At 39.4% G+C, this 22164-nt stretch overlaps 1 long non-coding RNA gene across 2 annotated transcripts; it reads left to right on the top strand.

The window, feature by feature from the left end:
* The first annotated feature begins 403 nt into the window (after positions 1 to 403).
* Positions 404 to 21803, top strand: LOC145806423 (uncharacterized). Of its 2 annotated transcripts, none has more exons than XR_014349537.1 (4): positions 404 to 719; positions 1437 to 2266; positions 14580 to 15558; positions 21418 to 21803. It is a non-coding gene; the product is annotated as an uncharacterized LOC145806423 (long non-coding RNA). The 2 variants fall into 2 exon arrangements; XR_014349538.1 differs by having other exon boundaries at positions 409 to 719; positions 15172 to 15558.
* Positions 21804 to 22164: the final 361 nt, after the last annotated feature.

Raw genomic sequence — 22164 nt, 5'->3', positions numbered from 1 at the left:
TTTCTTTCATCATAGGTCACTTGTGCTTGTGGGCAAGTTGTCGTTATCATAGACCGTTGGGTTGGATCTTTGTCCATTGGACGACTAAGATGGTGTCAGGCCATAGTGACCAAGTTCTATTGAACACTGATCGTTGGATGGAAACTAATCGGATGGTACTTTCCCTTGTCAGTGTCAGTCTAGGCCATAGCCCACTTACTGTGTCCCTTGTTCGTTGGATAAATATGGATATGTCGGTCCTTGCTATTCCAAACGATATTCTTCTAGAAGAATATATTTGCTTCTGAAGCAATATGGGTCTGACCTATTATCTTATCTGAGTTATATTCTTCCGTGGGCCTAATTAGTTTTGGGCTTATATCGGGCTTAGCTATATATTATTGGTTGGACCTAACCATGTATTCTTACCCTCCGTAATTGCCCCTCTTCAGTTGTCGATCTAAGTCTTCAATCGAAAGTCGAAGCAATTGAACTTAATCGACATCCCTCTGCCAACCTAAAGGTATTTCTTGCGGACATGCTTTTTTTTCTCGCTTAGTGGGCATAATAATGACATCAACCGTCACGTTGTCCTTCGTGCACCATTTCTTTACTAACACATCTAATTTTATGCACTTCTTACTCTTCCATCACTTTGTTTCCACTTCTCCCAAATTTTTGACGTGCCTCTTCACTTATCACTCTCATTTAAAGACTCTACCAGTAGTTTTACTTCATTTGTAAGTTTTTCTCTCTCTTGCTCATTTATGTTCTTTCTTATTTTCTTTTTCGATTTTCATCCATCTTCTACGATTTTGCTTTTTGCCCACATGTTCACCATGAATCACCTTAGGAACTTGTTAGATTATGAAAAGGGCATTCAGGAATTTAGGGCTCTGTATAGCATTCTTGATGATGTTGTCGTTCGTCTTCTTGAAGACAATGATGACATAGTCAAGGGGTCTAAGGTGGAAATGTCTTGGCCCCTCTTAGACATAGTTGAGGGGGGGTGTGTGTTTTCCCTTACACCCCTTTCTTAAGGAGGTCATGCATTTTTATGGCGTTCCCCCCTTCCCAACTTGCCTCTAGTTTTTTCAGAACAATAATGGGGCGTTGTAGCTTTGAAAGAACTCCTGGGGTGAATCTAGGGTTATTCATGATCTGTTATTGCTATACCCTAGTTCCCACCACCAAGGCAATGGCAAAATTTTATTTTAAATCCAGATCGGCGAAACACCAACTAGTTCAAATGCTTCCTGATTTTAGTAAAAGGGTCAACGACGTCATCGTTATTGTAGAGGGCAACTAGGAGTTCCTTCTTGGCGATGACAAAAATTGGTCTATCCCTAAACAACTTGGCTGACCAAGTTTAGGATCTTTTTGCTTCTGTATTTGATTCTTTTCTTTCCAAGTTTCTTGTTTATATGTTTCATAACTTCTTGCTTTTTATTTTGCAGATCCTAGTGTCTTTGCCAAGTTAAGTGAGCGGGAAGACCAATTCAACCTTCCCCTTCTTCAACAAGTTGGACATACTGAGGTCCCACCGAACAGAGAGGTCAAGGTCGTGATGCCCACGTTTTGCTTTTCTACATTCCTTACAACCACTCTGTAGTTGCCACGGACGACATCCCTCTCAACGCTAACGGCCTTCTTCGCTTCTACATCCCTCCCCATCTAAGTGAAAAAGAGAAATAGCAACCAGCAGAAGAAGAACAACCCAACTCTCCATGCCATTCCTCTACCAATTTTGAAGCTGTCATCTCTGATCAGGACCTCGAAGACATGTCTCCGAAGAACCTCTACGACTTGGTACTAGAGAGTCAACAGTAAAATGAGATCGAATCTTCTAGCCCTGCTCCTTCTGGTAGTTGATCAGGCTTCAAATATGCCAATCATGGTGGCATATGACACCCCTATCGATGCTGTTACCACTACTACTGCTACCATCATTGTTGCCGCTTGAGACTTAGTTTCAATCTTTCTTCCTTCCCAACAAAGGGTTGGCAAGCGCCATACCGACTAGTTTGGAGAGCTCCGAAGGAAGGGCCGATCAAACTTTGCCACTACTGTTGCTGTCATTGCCTCCGTTGTTGTGGTGATGACCTCTTCTCCAATTATCCTGACTTCGGTTTTAAAAGATCGATAGTTAACCAATGCCGATATGGCAATGGGGGATGCTGAAGTAGCCGCTACTTTTGTTTGCAATACTATTTCCGTTTAACTAGTGTGTTTGGCCGAGTTATCTGATCTTGTCGTCTTCAACCAGGCCTTCCATTTCTTTTTGGTGGTAAGTTGTCTTTCTCTTTAGTATTTAGATTCAGAACTTCTTTTCTTGGATAATAATAGGCTATATGGTAGGAAATGTAGATCTTCGATTTTTTAGGCAGAAGTTGGAGACAGTTTTGCTTGGATCTGAAATTGTGCGAACAACCACTGAAAAGATTAAGATCATTCAGCAAAGGCTCAAAGCCATACAAAGTCGAAAAAAGAGTTACACGAATCAAAGAAGAAAGGCTTTAGAGTATAAAGTTGGTGTTCATGTGTTCATTAGGGTGGCTCCAATGAAAGGTCAAACAAGATTTGGGAAGAAAGGCAAGTTATTACATTGGTATATTGGAGCGTTTTAGATTTTGGAAAAGCTTAGTCCAGTTGGATATCGGATCGCTCTACTGGCAAGAATGGAACAAATGGACAATGTGTTTCATGTGTTAATGTTAAGGGGTTATCTTAGGATTCATTTCATGTTATTGATTGTCACTGAATAACTCTTGACGACAATATAGAATATGAGAAAAGACCGATTCAAATTATCAATCGACAACTGAAGCAATTGAGAAATAGAGCAATTTCCATAGTTAAGGTAGAATGGAAGAAACATTATGGCAAAAAACCCAGATGTGTCACAACCCAAACCGGTACTCAAAGGCTCGGCGTCATAACAAGATAAACATAAAATAATTCAAATAATTTTGTAGTCGTAACGCAAACGGTTAAATTAAATAAATTAAAATAAAATAATTGGGTACCAAATATTTAATAAAATGAAACAAACATAGTCAATTGAGCTTTATTGTATTACAAGAGTCCAATAAAAAAAAACAGATAAAAATCTTAAAAATAAATAATAAAAAAAAACAACACAGCGATTCATTCCCCATCTTGATTCTGCTAAATTTCGTCACCTGAAAGGGGTAGCAGCTATAAACATATAACAGAGTGAGAAATATTATACTGTGAGTATAGGGGCACCAAAATAGCCATGGATAGTATTTAAGCTAAAACATTAACATAATTTGAGTTGAATACATAAATTAATTAAGTGGCAGAAATTGAAATAAATAACTATAATCACGATACAGAATAGAACAAAACAGGGGTAACTAGAGTGACAATCAAAACAGGGGTCAATGGATCCATGACAAACAGGGGACCACAAAGTGGTCAAACAGGAGCCAACGGTTATTTAAGTCCCCAAGGCATGGGAATCCTGTGATGGTACTTATAGAAAATAATTATTTACAAGATTATTGTCAAATAATTTCTAAAATTTAAACAAACATATCCATGGGTTTTAATTTACGCAACTAGAGTTCAGAAAATAATCCTTGTAATTGAAACATTAACCTAACCATAAAACATAAATTATATAAAATAAATGTAGTAATTCAAAACATTCATAAAATATATTATGATAACTCAAGACATGTAGAATACATATTATAGTAACTCAAGGTATAATAAAACTCCCATCTAATATAAATTTATCCCTATTTTTCCCGTGCTACCGAACCTACGGTGCTATTCCTTCTTCTACTCTTTTCATTGATTGCCATCCTTGCTTCTACTATAACGCCCTATTTATATGCATCAATTCTTGGGGCCCAAGTTGATTATGTGGTCTCAAAAGGCGCCACCTGACCTGTCCCTTGACTCTTACCTCACCAACTGTCCAAAGGTCATCTAATTCATTGGCTTTAGAGATTAGGGTTGGCTTCTTATAATTCTAAGGGTTGTCACCCTTTTTGGTAATTCACAATGATCCCTAAAAATTTCGTCTGATTATAGGTTAGGTTTGTGTCTAAAAACCTCACCACCCAACTATAAAACATCAATTACCACTTACTAAAATATTTAACGTGTGGTGCCTCACATTTTATTTCCTTAACAATTTAATTTATTAATTCCCAATTTCCTAAACTATGCATTTATTTATTTTATTAATTATTATTATTTATTGATTTATTTATTGACTTATTATTTTTTTATTTTTTATTTATTATATATATATATATTTTTTTGAGTTCTATTTATTGAAACATTAACCTAACCATAAAAATAAATAAAAAAAATGTATAAGTTTTGAATTTTTTTGTATAATTTTCACATTCATTGAAATTCACATTATTTGAATTGTAAAAAAAAAAAAAAAAAAAAATATTAACCTTTTATTATTTGATATTATGTGCTATGTCTAAAACAAGTAAACCATGTTATAATGTCTAGGCTAAGTTTTCTTGTATTGTAGGAAATGACCAACCTTATGAAGTTATTTTGGTTTGAGCCCCTAGCAGCACATCTTGTCCCAAACTTATTAGAGGGCTGGGTGATTCGGAGAGTCTTGTCAGGCAAGCCCATCCGGCACTTGATCGACTCATAGGACGTCCTGTGTATTTACAGGCTGATCCCAATGAGATTTTCTTATTCTGGAGACTTAGCCGAGGCAGCACTTGTGAGAGGTACATAGGGCCGACCCACGTCGTTGGTCTTGCCCCGGACCTAGAGCAATCGCATTTTCTGGTCGCATCTCTACCCCTAGGCGTTGCGGAGAGGAGGGGACATGGATATCCTAGCAGCCATATCCGCACCACGACACCTCCTCCACAGCACATTGTCTATACCCCAACTGTGGACTTCACTAACAATGCATCATACTTGGAGGTACCGGTACGAATCACCGAGTGGGAGTTTTGGGGTTATGATCACGGTGTTCCTGTTTACATAGTCCAAGTGGTATGGAGTTGCTTTGGAATAGAGTACAGTGGGTGGGAGTTTGAGTCCCTTATGCAGAGTGAGTTTGCGGGGTTAGTTCATGGGCCATTTTTCCGGGGCCAGTTCTTATGGTGGTGGCCTAACGGTCCCTTCTAGATGTTCGACCAGGAGATCCTTTTTGTGACCTGACCATGATTAATCTAATCCTTATATTTTTTGTATTAGTAGGATTAGACATTAATTTTTGACAACTGGACTAACGCCTTATGTATAGTAACAATGATGTATATATGAAGTTTTTATATGGTATTAATGTGATAATATTAATGTGATAGTAAAACTAATATGTTGTATATAATGTTGTATCAAAGTTGTATCAATGTGATGTCACGCTTATATCATTTTACCTTGTAGTAATAGCCAATGAAGGAAATGAAACCGGATCATCAGCCAGCGGTACCATCCCAATGGAGTAAATCATGGAGAGAGCAGTCACTAACTTTTTGCAGGCCTTGCAAACCAGCATAACCAATGGAACGCTAGAGAGACAAGAAGAACCGACTATGATTAAAAACATGATCTGAAACCCACCACGTTTATCGACGGTCCAAACCCACTAGTGGCAGAGGCTTGGGTTAGGGACATGGAGAAAATCTTTCGCGCCCTACCTTGCACAGAAAGACAGAAGGTGACTTTTGCCACATTCACCTTTAAAGACGATGCACAAGAATTATGGCTTCTTACCCTGGAAAAGGAAGATATTATGACTTGGGCAAGATTTTTGGAGGTATTCTATGAAAAATACTTTCTAGATTCACTATGGGAACAAAAGGCGTCAGAATTCATACATCTAAGGCAAAGAACTATGACAGTGGTCGAATACGAGAGCAAATTCACACAACTGGCCCGATTCGCGACATATGTCATCCCTACCGAAGCTCGAAAAACCAGAAAATTTGAAGCAGGATTAGATTCTGAAATCAAGGACATGCTGGAGGTTTTGAAACCACCAACCTATACAACGGTGGTAAATCGAGCTTACATTGCAGAAAAAGGGATTAAAGCCTTGCGCTCCGGGAAACCAAGTCAGAGAAAGCGATTTTGGAAAAGAGATAACAGAAGACCCGGTGTCGCGCCTCCCAAGAGGGTAAATACGGGCACAACCAATTCAACCAGTTCAAGCAATCAAGGTTCTACAAATCCCAAAGGTGGCACCATTCCAGCTTGCTCTACCTATGGAAGGACTCATTGGGGACAATGCCGTCGAGATATGGGAGCATGCTTTAGATGTGGCCAAGTTGGCCACTTGCTGAGAGATTGTCTAAAGCTCGCCAGTCCTACAGCCGACTCCTCGGAACTAGTCCGAAAACCCATAGTACCTGGAGGAGTGAGAAAGGACCAAAAACGCCAAGGATGAGCGTTTGCCTTGGTGCCTGGAAACCCAGAAGTTACAGAGAACGTCGTGCCAGGTACACTTTCTGTTTGTGGTCACTTAGCCCATGTCCTATTTGACTCTGGTTCAACTCATTCTTTTGTTACACCACATTTTGATACCAAGTTGGCATTAACACCCGAACCCTTAGGATATTTATTGTCTGTGTGTTTTCCTTCTGGTAATTCCGTCCTTAGTACTAATGTGTACAAATCTTGTACTATATCCTTAAAAGGTGAAACCTTACATGTAAACTTAATTCTCTTCTGCTTTAGTACCTTTGATGTGATCTTAGGAATGGATTGGTTAGTTGCCAACCATGCCTCTATTGATTGTAAAGCCAAAAAAGTCTTCCTCCGGTCACCACACCAACTCGAGCTTGTCTTCGAAAGAACTGGAGCCTCTCCCCCTCCGTGTATTATATCCTTCATGACAGCCCAACGGCTACTAAGAAAGGGTTGTTGTAGTTGTATCTGTTATGTGATCGATACTCAACAAGAGACCTTCACACTTGATGTAATCCATGTGGTTCGAGAATTCCCGGATGTATTTCCTGAAGACCTGCCTGGTACCCCAGTTGACTGAGAAATTGAATTCACCATTGAAACCCAACCTAGTACACAACCAATCTTAAAGGCCCCTTACCGCATGTCCATGACAGAATTGAAAGAATTAAAAACCCAACTCCAAGAACTACTGGACAAAGGCTTCATCCGACCAAGTACCTCACCATGGGGAGCTCTGGTACTATTCGTAAAGAAAAAAGATGGTACCATGAGGCTATGCATCGATTACCGGAAGCTGAATAAAGTCACCATCAAGAATCGATACCCTCTACCACGAATTGACGACTTGTTTGATCAACTGCAAGGCGCCCAAGTATTCTAAAAAATTGACTTGCGTTCTGGTTACCATCAACTAAAAATCAAAACAGAAAGTATCGAAAAGATTGCCTTCAGAACTTGTTACGGGCACTACGAGTTTTTCGCCATGCCATACGGCATCACAAATGCTCCAACAGCCTTCATGGACCTCATGAATCGAGTGTTCAAACCCTATCTTGACGAGTTCATCATTGTCTTTATTGATGACATTCTTATATACTCCAAATTGCCAGAAGATCATGAGCACCACTTGCGAAGAGTTCTACAAATATTACGTGATCACAAGCTTTATGCCAAGTTGAAGAAATGCGAATTCTGGATCACTAGTGTACACTTCCTCGGTCACGTCATTAACAAAGATGGCATATTAATCGACCCCCAAAAGGTTGTAGCAATTGTGGATTGGCCACGACCTACTAACGTGTTCGAGATTCAAAGCTTTTTGGGCCTAGCCAGCTATTACCGACGTTTCGTGCAAGATTTCTCAAAAATAGCCTCACCCTTGACCCAACTAACTCAAAAGAAGACACTTTTTGAATGGACCGGCAAGCAGGAACGTTGTTTCCAAGAATTGAAGAACAGACTCGTGACGGCTCCTATACTAGTACTCCTCGCGGAAACAGAAGGGTTCGTAACTTATAACGATGTCTCATACAATGGTTTGGGTTGCGTTCTTATGCAAAATGGGAAAGTCATTGCGTATGTCTCATGTCAACTAAAACCCCACGAGAAGAACTACCCGACCCACGATCTAGAGTTAGCCGCGGTAATCTTTGCCCTCAAAATCTGGCGTCATTATCTCTACGGAGTGGTCTGCGAAATTTACACAGATCACAAGAGTCTCAAATATCTATTTACACAAAATGAGCTAAACATGAGGCAACGATGATGGCTAGAATTTACAAAGGATTACGATATAGAGATCCATCACCATCCTGGTAAAGCTAACGTAATAGCAGATGCATTATGTCGAAAGACGGCCAGAAGTTTGACATGTACCCTTGTTCCCTGCAAGATTAATGGACTGCTTGCTAACATAATTGTAGAACCCGAGTTGATTGAAGAAATTAGAATCCGCCAATGTGAAGATAAACTTTTGAAGAAAAAGCACGAGGCACAAGAAAGCACGCCCGATCCTGACTTCATGATAAGCAATGGGATGCTAAAATTTAGGAATCGAATTTGTGTACCCGACCTTCCAGAACTCAAAAAAAGGATATTGGTAGAAGCTCATAGCTCAAGGTTTGCGGTCCACCCTGATAATACGAAGATGTATCACGATCTGAAGGAACATTTCTGGTGGACAGGAATGAAAAAAGACATAGCAAGCCATGTCTCCAAATGCCTGCATTGTCAACAAGTTAAAGCAGAATATTAAAGACCTGCAGGAATGTTGCAACCACTCCCTATTCCCGAATGGAAGTGGGAACACATTACTATGGAATTTGTGGTCGGGCTATCGCAATCAGTCTTGGAGAATGATGCAATATGGGTTATCGTAAATAGATTAACGAAGTCGGCGCATTTTCTACCAATCAGAAACATGTACCATTTTTCTAAGTTTGCCACTCTATACATTAAGGAAATCATTCGTTTACACGGCACCCCAGTTTTAATCGTATCCGATAGAGACCCTCGCTTCGTGTCTCACTTCTGGAACAAATTGCAAGAAGCTTTGGGAACCACTCTGAAGTTTAGCACGGCTTATCACCCATAAACTGATCGGCAATCTGAAAGGACGATCCAGACTTTGGAAGATATGTTGCTTTTGTGTGTGCTGGGCCTCAAAGGTAACTGGGATGATCATCTATTGTTGGTGGAGTTCGTGTGTAATAACAGTTATCATGCAAGTATTGGAATGGCACCGTATGAGGCACTATATGAAAGGAGATGTCGATCACCTCTGTGTTGGGCGAAAGTCGGAGACAGGAAATTATTAGGCCCCGAAGTCGTACAAATCACAAGTGATAAGATTCAGCTCATCCAATGGTGAATTCGCACTGCCCAAAACTGCCAGAAAAGCTATGCAGATACACGAAAACAAGAGAGTTTCAAATAGGCGATCATGTGTTCCTAAAGATCTCACCAACAAGAGGGGTTATCCGATTTGGAAGGCGAGGAAAGTTAAACCTACGTTACATCGGCTCATTCGAGATACTCGAAAGGATTGGTTTTGTGGCATATCGCCTTACGCTTCCATCCGAACTGTCCAATGTCCATATATATGTTTCACGTTTCAATGCTTTGTCGATATCTTCGAGATCCAAAGCATGTTGTCGATCATAAGAACTTGGAAGTTCAAGAAGACCTCTCTTATGAAGAGCAACCTGTACAAATTCTTGATCACCGTAATCAGGTCCTTCGAAATAAGAATATATCTCTTGTAAAAGTCTTATGAAGAAACCATCGCGTCGAAGAAGCAACGTGGGGAACTGAAATCCAAATGCGAGCTAAATACCCACACCTCTTCGAAAACCAAGGTACGTCAAGTTTGGGGACAAACTTCTTTTAAAGAGAGGGGAAATATGACACTCGAATGTTTTTAAATTTAATATTACAATAAATTGAACTCAAAGAAAAAAATATATTATGGTAACTTAAGTCATGTAGAAAACATATTATAGTAACTCAAGGTATAATAAAACTCACCTCTAATATAAATTTATCCCTATTTTTCTGATGCTACCGAACCTCCCTTACTATTCATTCTTCTACTCTTTTCATTAATTGTCATCCTTCCTTCTACTATAACGCCCTATTTATATGCATCAATTCTTGGGGTCCAAGTTGATTATGTGGTCTCAGAAGGTGCCACCTGGCCTGTCCCTTGACTCTTACCTTGCCAACTGTCCAAAGGTCATCTAATTCATTGGCTCTAGGAGATTAGGGTTGGCTTCTTATAATTCTAAGGGTTGTCACCCTTTTTGGTAATTCACAATGATCCCTAAAAATTTCGTATGATTATAAGTTAGGTTTGTGTCTAAAAGCCTCACCACCCAACTATAAAACATCACTTACCACTCACTAAAATGTTTAACATGCGATGCCTCACATTTTATTTCCTTAACAATTTAATTGATTAATTCCCAATTTCCTAAACTATGCATTTATTTATTTATTTATTCATTTTATTAATTATTATTATTTATTGACTTATTTTATTTTATTTTTTTTAATTTATTTTTATTTTTATTTATTATATATATATATTTTGAGTTCTATTTATTGCAATATTAAATTTAAAAACATTCGGGTGTCACAACATGGGAGAAAGAAGAAGAAATGCAGCAAATGTATTCCGAACTATTTTTGATACAAGGTAACGCAAGTTTAGAGGACCAAACTTTTTAAGGGGAGAAGACTGTGATAACCCCATCATGTAACATAATTACATTTATTTAATTTGTGTGAGATTTGAATTTTAAATATGTGTTTTATGTTTAATTTGTAAGTATCTGTCTGATTTGTGAATTATCTATTAGGAATTCTGTTATGAAATTGAAATTGAAAGCCTAGATGAGTTCAGAAACCGAAATTGACGAGCTTAATTGATTTGATATAATATTTAGAGCCTTTTGGAAAGTTTGATTAAAATTTGATTCAGTTTAGTAAAATTAAGTTTTGTTTAATTAGTCTCAAGTTAGTAACTAAGCTAACCTAATATATATATATATGTTAAAAGAGGAAATTAATTCATTCTTGATTACAAAATTTTGTTAGAGAGTTTAGAGTGAGAAGAGAGTTCAACCTTTTGAGAGAGAGAGAGAGAGAGAGAAAGAAAGAGAGTTAGAGAATTGGAAGAAGAAGACCAAGATTTTGCAAGTAATCAATAAATTCAAGATTCTAGGTAAGCTTTGATCCTTAGTTCATGTAATCACTTCATCTAGTTAATGAATTCGGGGAGAATTTGAGATTAAACACCAGAAATTAGCTTAAAGATGACAAAATTGGAGTTAGATATACATGCATGCATAGTTATGTAGTGTTTCATCATTTTGAACTTGAATTTTCTATTTATATTGAATTCGAGAGTTAAATTTCACATGCATCTTTGATTCACAAATTTTTTAAGCTAAATTTCATGTTTTGGGAGTTATGGAAAAGAATTCGAAACTAATTCATACATGCATGAAGATTTGAGTTTCAATTTTGAAGAATTCATGAAGTTTTAATCTAAGGGTTTGCTAATGATCATGTATTTATGCTTATTGGAGAGTTTTCAAGCTTTTTGAAATTTTGCCTTTGAAATTGAGTTTGGAGCATTTTTCTTCAAGTGTTGGAACCCAGAATTCAACCTCATCGCTCGAGCAATAAAGTCTTCGCTCAAGTGACCAAGAGTCCGCTTGAGCGAACCCAGTATTCCATTGCGCACAACTTAAGTAATTAAGTGTTAGCTCGAGCCTACATTGAGACCATTCAAAACTTTTGCAAACTTTGCAGTTTGCTCGAGCGACCAAAGGTTAGCTCAAGCGAATAGCCCCGTTTCAGCATATTTTGAAAAGTTGCATTCTGTTGTCATGACCTAAACCCACCCTTATAGGTTTAGCATCGTAACCGACCAGTAATCTTGGGATTACTGAAGGCTTCTAAGACAAATTAACATAATATTAAGGGCTAGCGGAAGCAAATAACAAATATACAACGTCCATTGAGCTGTGCAAACCTATATGAGACATGAAATTTTAAACTTTATATACATACATTTACACATATACATAGGCTAGACAACAAGGGACTTAGCCCTAAATACAGAATAAACAAAAACACTTATTAAACCAAAACAAGAAAGCAAAACCTGACCTTTATGCACATAGCCATAACCACTTAACATATTTGGAATCTCTACGGGAGGCACATAGGTTGGCTGACAAAAACAGGTTCCAAGCAGATGCCTCTAAGCCTGGTCACGCATCTAATCACCTACATACATAAATAATAGAGTGAGCAAAAGCCCAATGAATAATAACAAAGTAAAGGGTTTCAATAAATGACGTCCATCACAGAGTCAGAAATCAGAGTTCATATTAGAAACAGATTCTTATGTATATTCAGATTTCAAATCAGAAACAAATTTATATTCATATTCATATTTAGATCATATACATAAATCAGAGTTCATGTTTAATCATATGTGATACATCTGTTAGCGCTGACAGATCACATACAGAGTATCAAAGATCATACTTGTCAGTTCCATAGAGGAACCTCCGGCCGGGTATGAATAACTTGTTAGTTCCATAAAGGAACCTCTGGACTAAGAACAAATAACTTGTCATTTCCATAAAGGAAACTCCAGCTAGGTGTAGATAACTCTTCAGTTCCACAAAGGAACCTCCGGACTGGAAACAGATAACTTGTCAGTTCCATGAAGGAGCCTCCGAACCGGGAACAGATAACATACTTATACCACAGAATTGTTGTCACAAATACTTGTCAAAATTGGATAATCATTCATAGTACAAACATAACATTTTATAGAACAGATCTTATTCTATTTATAGAAAATCAGTAAAGTTGAACATAACTTTACTAAGTTATTACTCACAAATAATAGATGGTTCCAAGTAAACGAACAGAGTAGGTAATTCAAATATCTTGTGGCGCGTGACCTATACAGATACAGAACGAATACGTATTGAATTACACACCCGAAAATATTAACTTGGTTCTTTCTTATCTTGGTGTGTTTCTACTTTTTATCCTCATTACTGTGTTTTAATCTTGGCCTAGGAGTATTTAGGATGCAATGGAGATGCAAAAATGCATTTGAAAACACTTGGTCAAAAATGCTAGAAACAGGGGTCTCGTTTGAGAGCAACTTCTTTCGCTCGAGTGGACATGAAAAACGTGAGTGGTCGCTCGAGCGCAACTTCTTCGCTCGAGCGATCTGTAAACTTTGCAAAAGTACTAGTTGCTCGATTTTTTCGCTCGATGCTCACTCAAACGTGAGACTCGAGTCCTCACTCGAGCGAAACTCTTGTCGCTCGAGCAGTCTGCAAAAACATGAAACTTCTAGGAGCTTGCATTTCACGCTCGAGCGAACTTCTAGTCGCTCGAGCAGAAATGCAAGATCACAAAGTGGTCGCTCGAGCAGAGAATCCATCGCTCGAGCGGAGAAACAGAATTTGAAATTTTCAGATTGCACTCCCTAGCTCAAAACTCGAATTCAACCCTTCAAAACACAACTCTTAGGCCCTAAAATATGAGAAAACAAGTCTAAAGTTGGAAAACATAAAGAATTAAAGATCATTTCATGAAATCAAGGCCCATAAGTATGTCAATTATACAAACTCAAGCTTGAATTGTAAAAACAGAACACGAATATGACATGAATGGAGTGATTTAAGCTCCAAGCTTCCAAATCATGAGCAAATGAGATGTTTAGATAAAAAACTTGTTGAATTCTTTAAACAAAACCAAGATATGGATACGTATGTGGAAATACTTGAAAATCAACTTACAAAATTATGAAAATTATGTATTCATGCATGAGATGTTCTTCTTTCCTACTTCCTTAGTGCAATTCATGCAACCTATGGCCCAATTTCTTGAATGCATGTACTAACCAAGTAAATTACAAGACTAGAGGCTTGATTGTTTACCTCAGATACTTAATGTTGCTCTAGAGGTTCAATTGCTTGAGTTTCCAAATCCAAACCTTCAACTCTTCATAAGTCATCTTCCAATTATTGAGTTCAAACACTCTCTCTAGGCTCCCCTCTCACTCGCCTACGTTTTTTGCTCTCAAGGAGATGAAATGAAAGTGTAAAAATGCACTCTAGAGCCCGCTCGTGCCTTTTATAGGCTCAATTATGAAGACTTAATTAATGGCTAATCAATTGATATTATTTACTCTAATTTAATCATTTCGAATTAAATTTCAATTGAACCAACCATAATGTTCTAAAAATTCCAAATAACCCATATACCAAGTCAATTTCATGATCGAATGCCGATAAGGCCTTCAATTCGCAAAATATAACAAAATTTCAAACAGATATTCCTATAATAGACAGATAGAGACACAAATAATGCAGTTCACAAATAATTAACTTAGGATTTCATCTTAATTACGTATTAGGCGTATTAAATCATGGATTAACGTTAATTAGAGGTCGAGGTTGTTACATCTGTCTATATTTCTGTTCTCATGTCTCTCTGAGCATTCTTAGGCATAAATTAAGCCTCATGTAAGACTTAATAAGCTAGAAATGGACTTAAAGGAATTGAATAGAAAAGAATGATTCGATTTAGCTATGTGTTTCAATGTGTATATATTCATGTGTTATGTGTAGGTTGATCCGCGGAGGAGTAACATCCAATCTAATCGTTGTAAGTAATATCTTAGTAAAGATATTTTCGTATAATGTATTTTCTAAATGTTCTATTATGGTAAGCTTTTCTAAACTTGTGATTTCTTGAATCTGAATGAGTTTTCCATTTGTTTGAACGATATGCTATGTAGTTGATGAAGTATAAATGTGTAAGGTGGACCCAAGGTTGTTCTGTATATCCTATTGGTTTGAAATATTTGTTATGTGCCAGACCAAAAAGTCAGCCCATTGAATATCTGAAATGTGTTTGACCAAATGGTCATTATATTGATCTAAGACAGCTGTAATGAATTGGACCCAAGGTTATTCTGTTAAACTCTATTTTGTTTTGTTTTGTACATCTGCCATATCTATCATATGATAGACCCAAGGTTGTTTTGCTATGTATTGGATCAGGGATCGTTCTGTCATGTATTGGACCTGAGGTCGTTCTGCTATGTAATGAATAGGATATAAGAATGATGATGATAAGCATTGAAACTCATTCATTAAACCCTTTGCTGTGATGTTATTTACTAGGGTTTAGCTCACCCATTTCCCTATATATATGTAGGTGAGCAACAGGATGTCCAACCCTAAGGTTTGTTAGGAAAATCACCCATGCTTTTGTGAAGTCAACCGATGAGTGCCTTAATGTTGAGGCTTTTATTTGTTTGGTCTTATATGACCCTGATATGCATATAAGTTTTGAGTTTTTGTGAATTAATTATTTGTACTCCATATATGAGTATTTGTATATACAATCATGTATGTATGTATATGTATATACAATCATGTATGTATGTATATGTTTTGGGAGTGGGTTATTGACATACAAGATTTCTATTTATGTCATCTATAAACAACTTATTGGAAAAATTTATTATCATTATATTATTCTGCTTGCGCTTTAGGCCCTGTGTCTTTAATTATACTTTGAAATTCTGTTTGAGGCCATAAGGTAGTGTAACAAGCCCGCGGGGGACCTCGCTACAGTTCGGACTCGATTTGTTGTCACGGTTCTAAGTCTGAACCAAAGAGTCCAAATCCGGCAAATCGTTTTGAGAAAAAACAGATTTTTGAAAGAAGTGCCAAACATGGAATGCTTTGCCAGATACAGAGTCGCCACCTAAATATTTTATTTTGGGAAATTTAGGAAACCCTGACTCGGTGCCAAAGGCCACGTGTCCGTCATCACCAAAGTTTCCTCGGCTCGAGAACTTGGGTACGATTGGGGAAGGTTACTTCGTGAGCACCCCCGCTCGCCCGATCAAAGATCGGCCTCTACTAACCATGATATCTATTTTTGAAAACTTTGTGTGTTCTTATTCCGGTTATTAGCCTAGGTTACTATGTGATGCACACAACATATAAGTATAGACCGGGTCGCCCGAATTGGAACAAAACATTTCATGCTTGTTTATTTGAAAATGGTTTGATGATGCTACTCGCAAGTAGGCTAAGACGTGGATTTGCCACCCTCAGGTGGGCTTAGAAAAATATGATTTTGCCACTATCTAGTGGGCTTAAAACTCACAGTCAATGATTTGTTCCAATTTAAACAAACCGACCTTCACCCACAGGCATTCAGGCAGTTATATCACATAAGCATATTGCCTCATAGTAAGCATGCTATCATGGCATTCACTCACACACATGTAAGGATGCTAAAGCATAAAACTCACCGAGTACTCCAAGCCAAAATAGAAACTACATTAGAAATCATGCATGATCCTAAGTATACAGAAATGCCTAATGCAACACATGCAAAATGCAACTATAGCAGGCTCGGCTATTCTAAACATGGCATATGAGATGCTACAACTATCATGTATTCAATTTTAGAATTGAAAAATACAATGCAGTTAGTATGATGCGCCGAGCCCGGTGCATGCAATACAGATGGATGATGCAAACATGCTGTCATACTGTATGCTAATTTAAACATGCCCTAATCTAACCATCAAAAGCGGATAAATAAAAGGGAGAAAGACGTGGGGTTGGAAGACATACAACACACACACGCACACTTATTACAGTTGTGGCCCTCGCGCAGAGGGTCCGAATAAATATACAATCCCAAATAAAAGAATATTACAGTCCAAATATTACAGTCCGAATATGTACAAATTCCTAATTAATTTACAAATTAATCTAGGAAAGCTGTAAAACTGGCATGCAAGCCAGGGACTGCTTTGCTTCTGATGGATGATGCATGTTCGGATTGTCTTGCGCGGAAATCCACCGGAATGCCCCAATTAGCCTCTGTTTACACCTGTTCTTGAAATGCGTGCCAAGTCCCAAAAGGTTGCTGATTCTTCGTTTTGCCGCAACAGAGAGCAGGAAAGGGGCATGACAATGTATTTTCACAGATATATGCATGTCTCGATCCTCGTGCCACCAATCACGCATACCGAGGCATGATGGCCGAGGAGTCGAAATGCACAACTCAATATAGGATGAATGCACATGAAACTACAGCTAAAACCTAACTCCATCATGGATAATCCGGAGTGTCGGTGACTGGGGAATTGAGACACATTCCGTCACTCGGAGTACGAAATGTACCTCGTTTCCCGTGCCCGGGCTAACTCCTATTCCGAACACGATGCAATATGCATGATATGCAACTAAGATACAATCCTAACATACACAATGCTATGGAAAGACATGCCTCGAAATGCGTGCACACGGGCACGCAAACCGAGGCAATGATGGAATGCAATCTAAGATACAGCCTAGTATGCACTATGCTGTGAAAAAAAGAGATGCCTCGAAATACGTGCACACGGGCACGCAAATCGAGAAAATGACATGTCTCGAAATGCGTGCACGCGGGCACACAAATCGAGAAAATGACATGTCTCGAAATGTGTGCACGCGGGCACGCAAACCGAGGCAATGATATGTGTCTCGAAATGCGTGCACGCGGGCACGCAAACCGAGACGATGATATGTGTCTCGAAATGCGTGTACGCGGGCACGCAAACCGAGGCGATGATATGTGATGAAATGATACGGAAACATGATATGGACTTATACCAACATGAGTGAGTCTCAGCCACACTCACATGGGATGCCGGCGGATAAAAAAGAGGTGCCTCGAAATGCGTGCACACGGGCACGCAAACCGAGGCGATGACAAAATGTGATGTAATGACATGGAAACATGATATGGGCTTATACCAACATGAGTGAGCCTCAGCCACACTCACATAGGATGCCGGCGGATAAAAATGAAATGCCTTAAAATGCGTGCACACGGGCACGCAAACCGAGGCAATGACGGAATGCGATGAAATGGGATGGAAATGACAAATGGACTTATACCAACATGAGTGAGCCTCAGCCACACTCACATAGGATGCCGGCGGATAAAAATGAAGTGCCTCGAAATGCGTGCACACGGGCACGCAAACCGAGGCAATGACGGAATGCGATGAAATGGCTTGGAAATGACAAATGGACTTATACCAACATGAGTGAGCCTCAGCCACACTCACATAGGATGCCGGCGGATAAAAATGAAGTGCCTCGAAATGCGTGCACATTGGCACGCAAACCGAGGCAATGACGGAATGCGATGAAATGGCATGGAAATGACAAATGGACTTATACCAACATGAGTGAGCCTCAGCCACACTCACATAGGATGCCGGCGGATAAAAAATGAAGTGCCTCGAAATGCGTGCACACGGGCACGCAAACCGAGGCAATGACGGAATGCGATGAAATGGCATGGAAATGATAGCAATCATTCTAATGGAATTTCAGCAGTAAAATATGGGGGAAAACAGCCCCGAAATGAGGCAAAATGATACCAAATGCATGGAATTGTCCCGAAATGCAACAATAGGCACCCGAAATGGCCTATAGCTATGCCAAACATGCACAATATGGACATGCAATGCAAAGACAGAAGCTAGACAGTCCCAAAAAAGGCACTTTCACAGTTATAAACATGGCCAAACCGCAAGCATAGGTATGGCAAAAATGGCATGCAAGAATAGAGGCCAAGAGAGGGGTAATGAAGCAAGTGATATAAGCAAAACCCAAACTGAAAAATTTCCTTCTACAACACTGAATAGGGACCAAAAATATGAATATTTACAGTATATGACAGCCTCAAAATCAGTATACAAACATGATAGAAATGTGATGCAAAATAAGGCTCAAAAGTGGCTATAACATGAGGTATACAAAATAATCACCAAACAGCCAAAGACCCTTAATAAAACATGTAGAATGGACAAAAATAAGCACTTTTCTAGAACTGTAAAATGGCCAAAAACAAAAGCATGGTAGGCTAACTAAACATGCAAGAATGGGGAATAAAAGAGGGATATAACATGAAGTGACCTATGGAAGCCCCAAACCATGAAAGGACCTAAATGAAACATGAAGTATGGACCAAAATAAGAACTTTTTCAGAACTGTAAAATGGCCAAAAACAAAAGCATGGTAGGCTAACTAAACATGCAAGAATGGGGAATAAAAGAGGGATATAACATGAAGTGACCTATGGAAGCCCCAAACCATGAAAGGAACTAAATGAAACATGAATTATGGACCAAAATAAGAACTTTTTCAGAACTGTAAAATGGCCAAAAACAAAAGCATGGTAGGCTAACTAAACATGCAAGAATGGGGAAGAAAAGAGGAGTATAAAGGTAGGTACAACATGGAAACCCCAAATGGTGTTGAGCCCTTCTTCAATGTTGAAGAGGGGCTCAAAATAAGCCTAATATCAGTTTACAACATGCTCGAAAATAAATTTATCATGGGTCAAAAATAGCATGCAAAATTATGACATACAAGAGGATCAATGAAGCAAGTGTGTCATGGAGGGCTCAAACAGGGTTGAGCCCTTAATGAAAAGTGAAGATGAGCTCAAAAGAGGGCCCTTTTCAGTTAGGGCCGGAGCTTGAAACAAAAAGCAAGTGAGGCTTACAAATAGATCAAGAAAAAGGGTCAAAAGGGTAAAAGCATTACTTACCCTTGAAGACTCAAACTTTTGTTGCTTCTTGGATGAATTTGCAGCTTCTTTGACCTTTGAAAAACCTTCCTTGTTTCTGGAAATGAGGTGGTGGTGGTAGAGCTTGGTGGTGTAGAAGGAATGATGGTTAGGGACTTAGGGTTTTTCAAGGAATTGAGAAGGATGGAGATGGAGTTGTGTATGGAGGCTTGAAGGAGAATTTTTCTAACCTCACTAATGCATGTTGGCAGCTGGTTATATGGACCAAAAGGAGGGTGTAAAGGTGGGGCATAAAGGAGAGCAAAATTCCCCCAAAAGGGTCCCCCCGGATGTAGATATTTTTGGGAGAAAACCAAGGCACAGCTGGAATGCACTCAACCTGAAGAAGCAGGCCGGCCAATCACTTTTGCTCCAGGTGGCCGGCCGGCCACTTAACATAGCCGGCCGGTTAGATCAAAGAAAAAAACGGCTGGCCGGCCAGAAAAAGTGGCCGGCCACCCCTTAGGATGAAGCCCCAGAAGTTAGCTTTCCAGTGGCGCAAACCTTGCATTAAAATTCCTCCTGTAGAAAAAGTTATGCCCCTTTCCGTGAAGCCGCGCAGATTCAGTCCAAGCGGACTTCAACCAACCACATCTCTCCCCCCCGGACTTGGACTTGGGAGATTCTTGAGTGCAAAATGAAGCCCCGGAAGTAAGCTTTCCAATGGTGGTGGCCTCATAACTTAATTCCTCTTGTGCAAAGAGTTACGCCCGTTTCGGTGAAGCCGCGCAGCTTTTTCTCCTTCCCGGATTCATGCTGAACCACTTTTGACCAAAAAGAAGTTGGCTTTTCGGCAAAATTACTGGCCTCCCACCAACTTTTGGTGTCCTCCCATGTGTGTAGATCACATATATGTGGTTTGGGGTTGGCAACAGTGACTCCAGGGTGTTCAACATTGCATTTGAAGAGGAGGGGCAAAAATGGAAAGAAAAATTAATGGCTGGCCATAAACTTTTAGGATCCTCCCAAGTGTGTAGATCACAAATATGTGGTTGAAAGTTGGCAACACTAACCCCAGGGTGTTCAACATTGGCCCAGAAGAGAGGGGTAAAAAAGTAATTTTACAATTACTGGCCGGCCATGGGTTTTTAGGGTCCTCCCAGGTGTGTAAATCACAAATATGTGGTTGAAAGTTGGCAACACTAACCCCAGGGTGTTCAACATTGGCCCGAAAGTCAGAAAAACGGGCGCCGGGAGGCTCCGGAGGAGAGATAACTGGTTGCTGCAACAATTACTAGCCTCCCACCCTTCAGTGACCTTCCTGGTGATAAAACAGAGGTACCTGCCAAAAATGAACGAAAACCGATGCAAAACGAATGTTCGGGGGCCAAAACACGCAGTTCGGGGCCCCGGAAACTGCCCGTTAAACACCGAAAGTGGCGTTCGGCCACGAAGTGGGTTTTGCAGACCCCAGTGTCCCTCAAAAGGGAGAAAATAAGATGTATGCCAAAAATCAGAGCAAACGGAGATGGTTAGGCGGTCCCGAACCGAGGCACACGGCCTGACGGCTCCGAAAACCGGAAACCGGGCTCCGAAATGGGAAAAATGGCCTACGGCCACCAAATGTAGCCCACGGGCATTGAGAGATAGTCTACGGGACCTCTCCCTTCCCTCAGGAAAAGAAACAGAGAAAAACGAGTCTGGTTCGTAAACCGAGACAAGGCACAGAAGAGGGTTCGGAAATCCGGAGGCGGGGCTCGCAGCCAAGACTCTGAAACTTCTGAACGAGCACATTATGCAATATCACCAAGTGCTCAACTGGTGACGTCTGAGTCTCAAGGTCGGTCAAAAATGGGGTGTCTACAGGTAGTCTTATGATTACTAGCCGGTTATGATCCAAACATGTAGGGATGGGTTCGAGTCATGACAATGTGTTTGTGCTGGTTTGTCACTATTGTCTCTTCTAAAGTGGCCTCCCTAGATGTTTCAGGAGAAACACTTTGCTTTGCCTCTGCCGATTACCCAATCACAAGCTTCCACATCTTGCTTCTACAATGTTTTTTTGTTTGGTTCGTAGAAGAATTGCTTGGGCAACACTAATATCTCAGTGCTGTAATGTGAGTGTTCCTCTAACAGTGAACCAGATTGTCCAAACTATTCTTGTGGTGGTGAATTGATTCTATGAAATCATATATATGCCTACAATTTGGAATTTACGGTGTCCAAGAGATTGACTCTCAAACGATATAATCAGGTATGTTATTGTCATAATCCTTGTTCTTCTTCTTCTTCTTCTTTTTTTTTTTTTTTTCCTTTTTTTCTTTTTTGCACATGATGTGGTCACTACTCATGGTTTTCAACTTTCTTTATTTGCAGATATTTGTATTGATTTTTTATGCTTATGTATTAACCTGTTGTTTGTTTGTTAGTATATAACTTGCACACCATATGCTTGACAATATGTCCATGAGCGAACATACTTCCAACATGAGGCGAAAGAATATGCTATCCATGATTTGCTCCAAATATCTTCTGAAGTCTTTTTATTTATCTTAGTAAAAAAGTATCGGTTAATTAATAACCTAAGAACTTGGTTTCATATAAATACTATTG

Source organism: Camellia sinensis, chromosome 13, assembly GCF_055761805.1.
Source record: "Camellia sinensis isolate YWXY chromosome 13, ASM5576180v1, whole genome shotgun sequence".
Taxonomy (NCBI): domain Eukaryota; kingdom Viridiplantae; phylum Streptophyta; class Magnoliopsida; order Ericales; family Theaceae; genus Camellia; species Camellia sinensis.
This window is presented reverse-complemented; position numbering and strand designations above follow the sequence as displayed.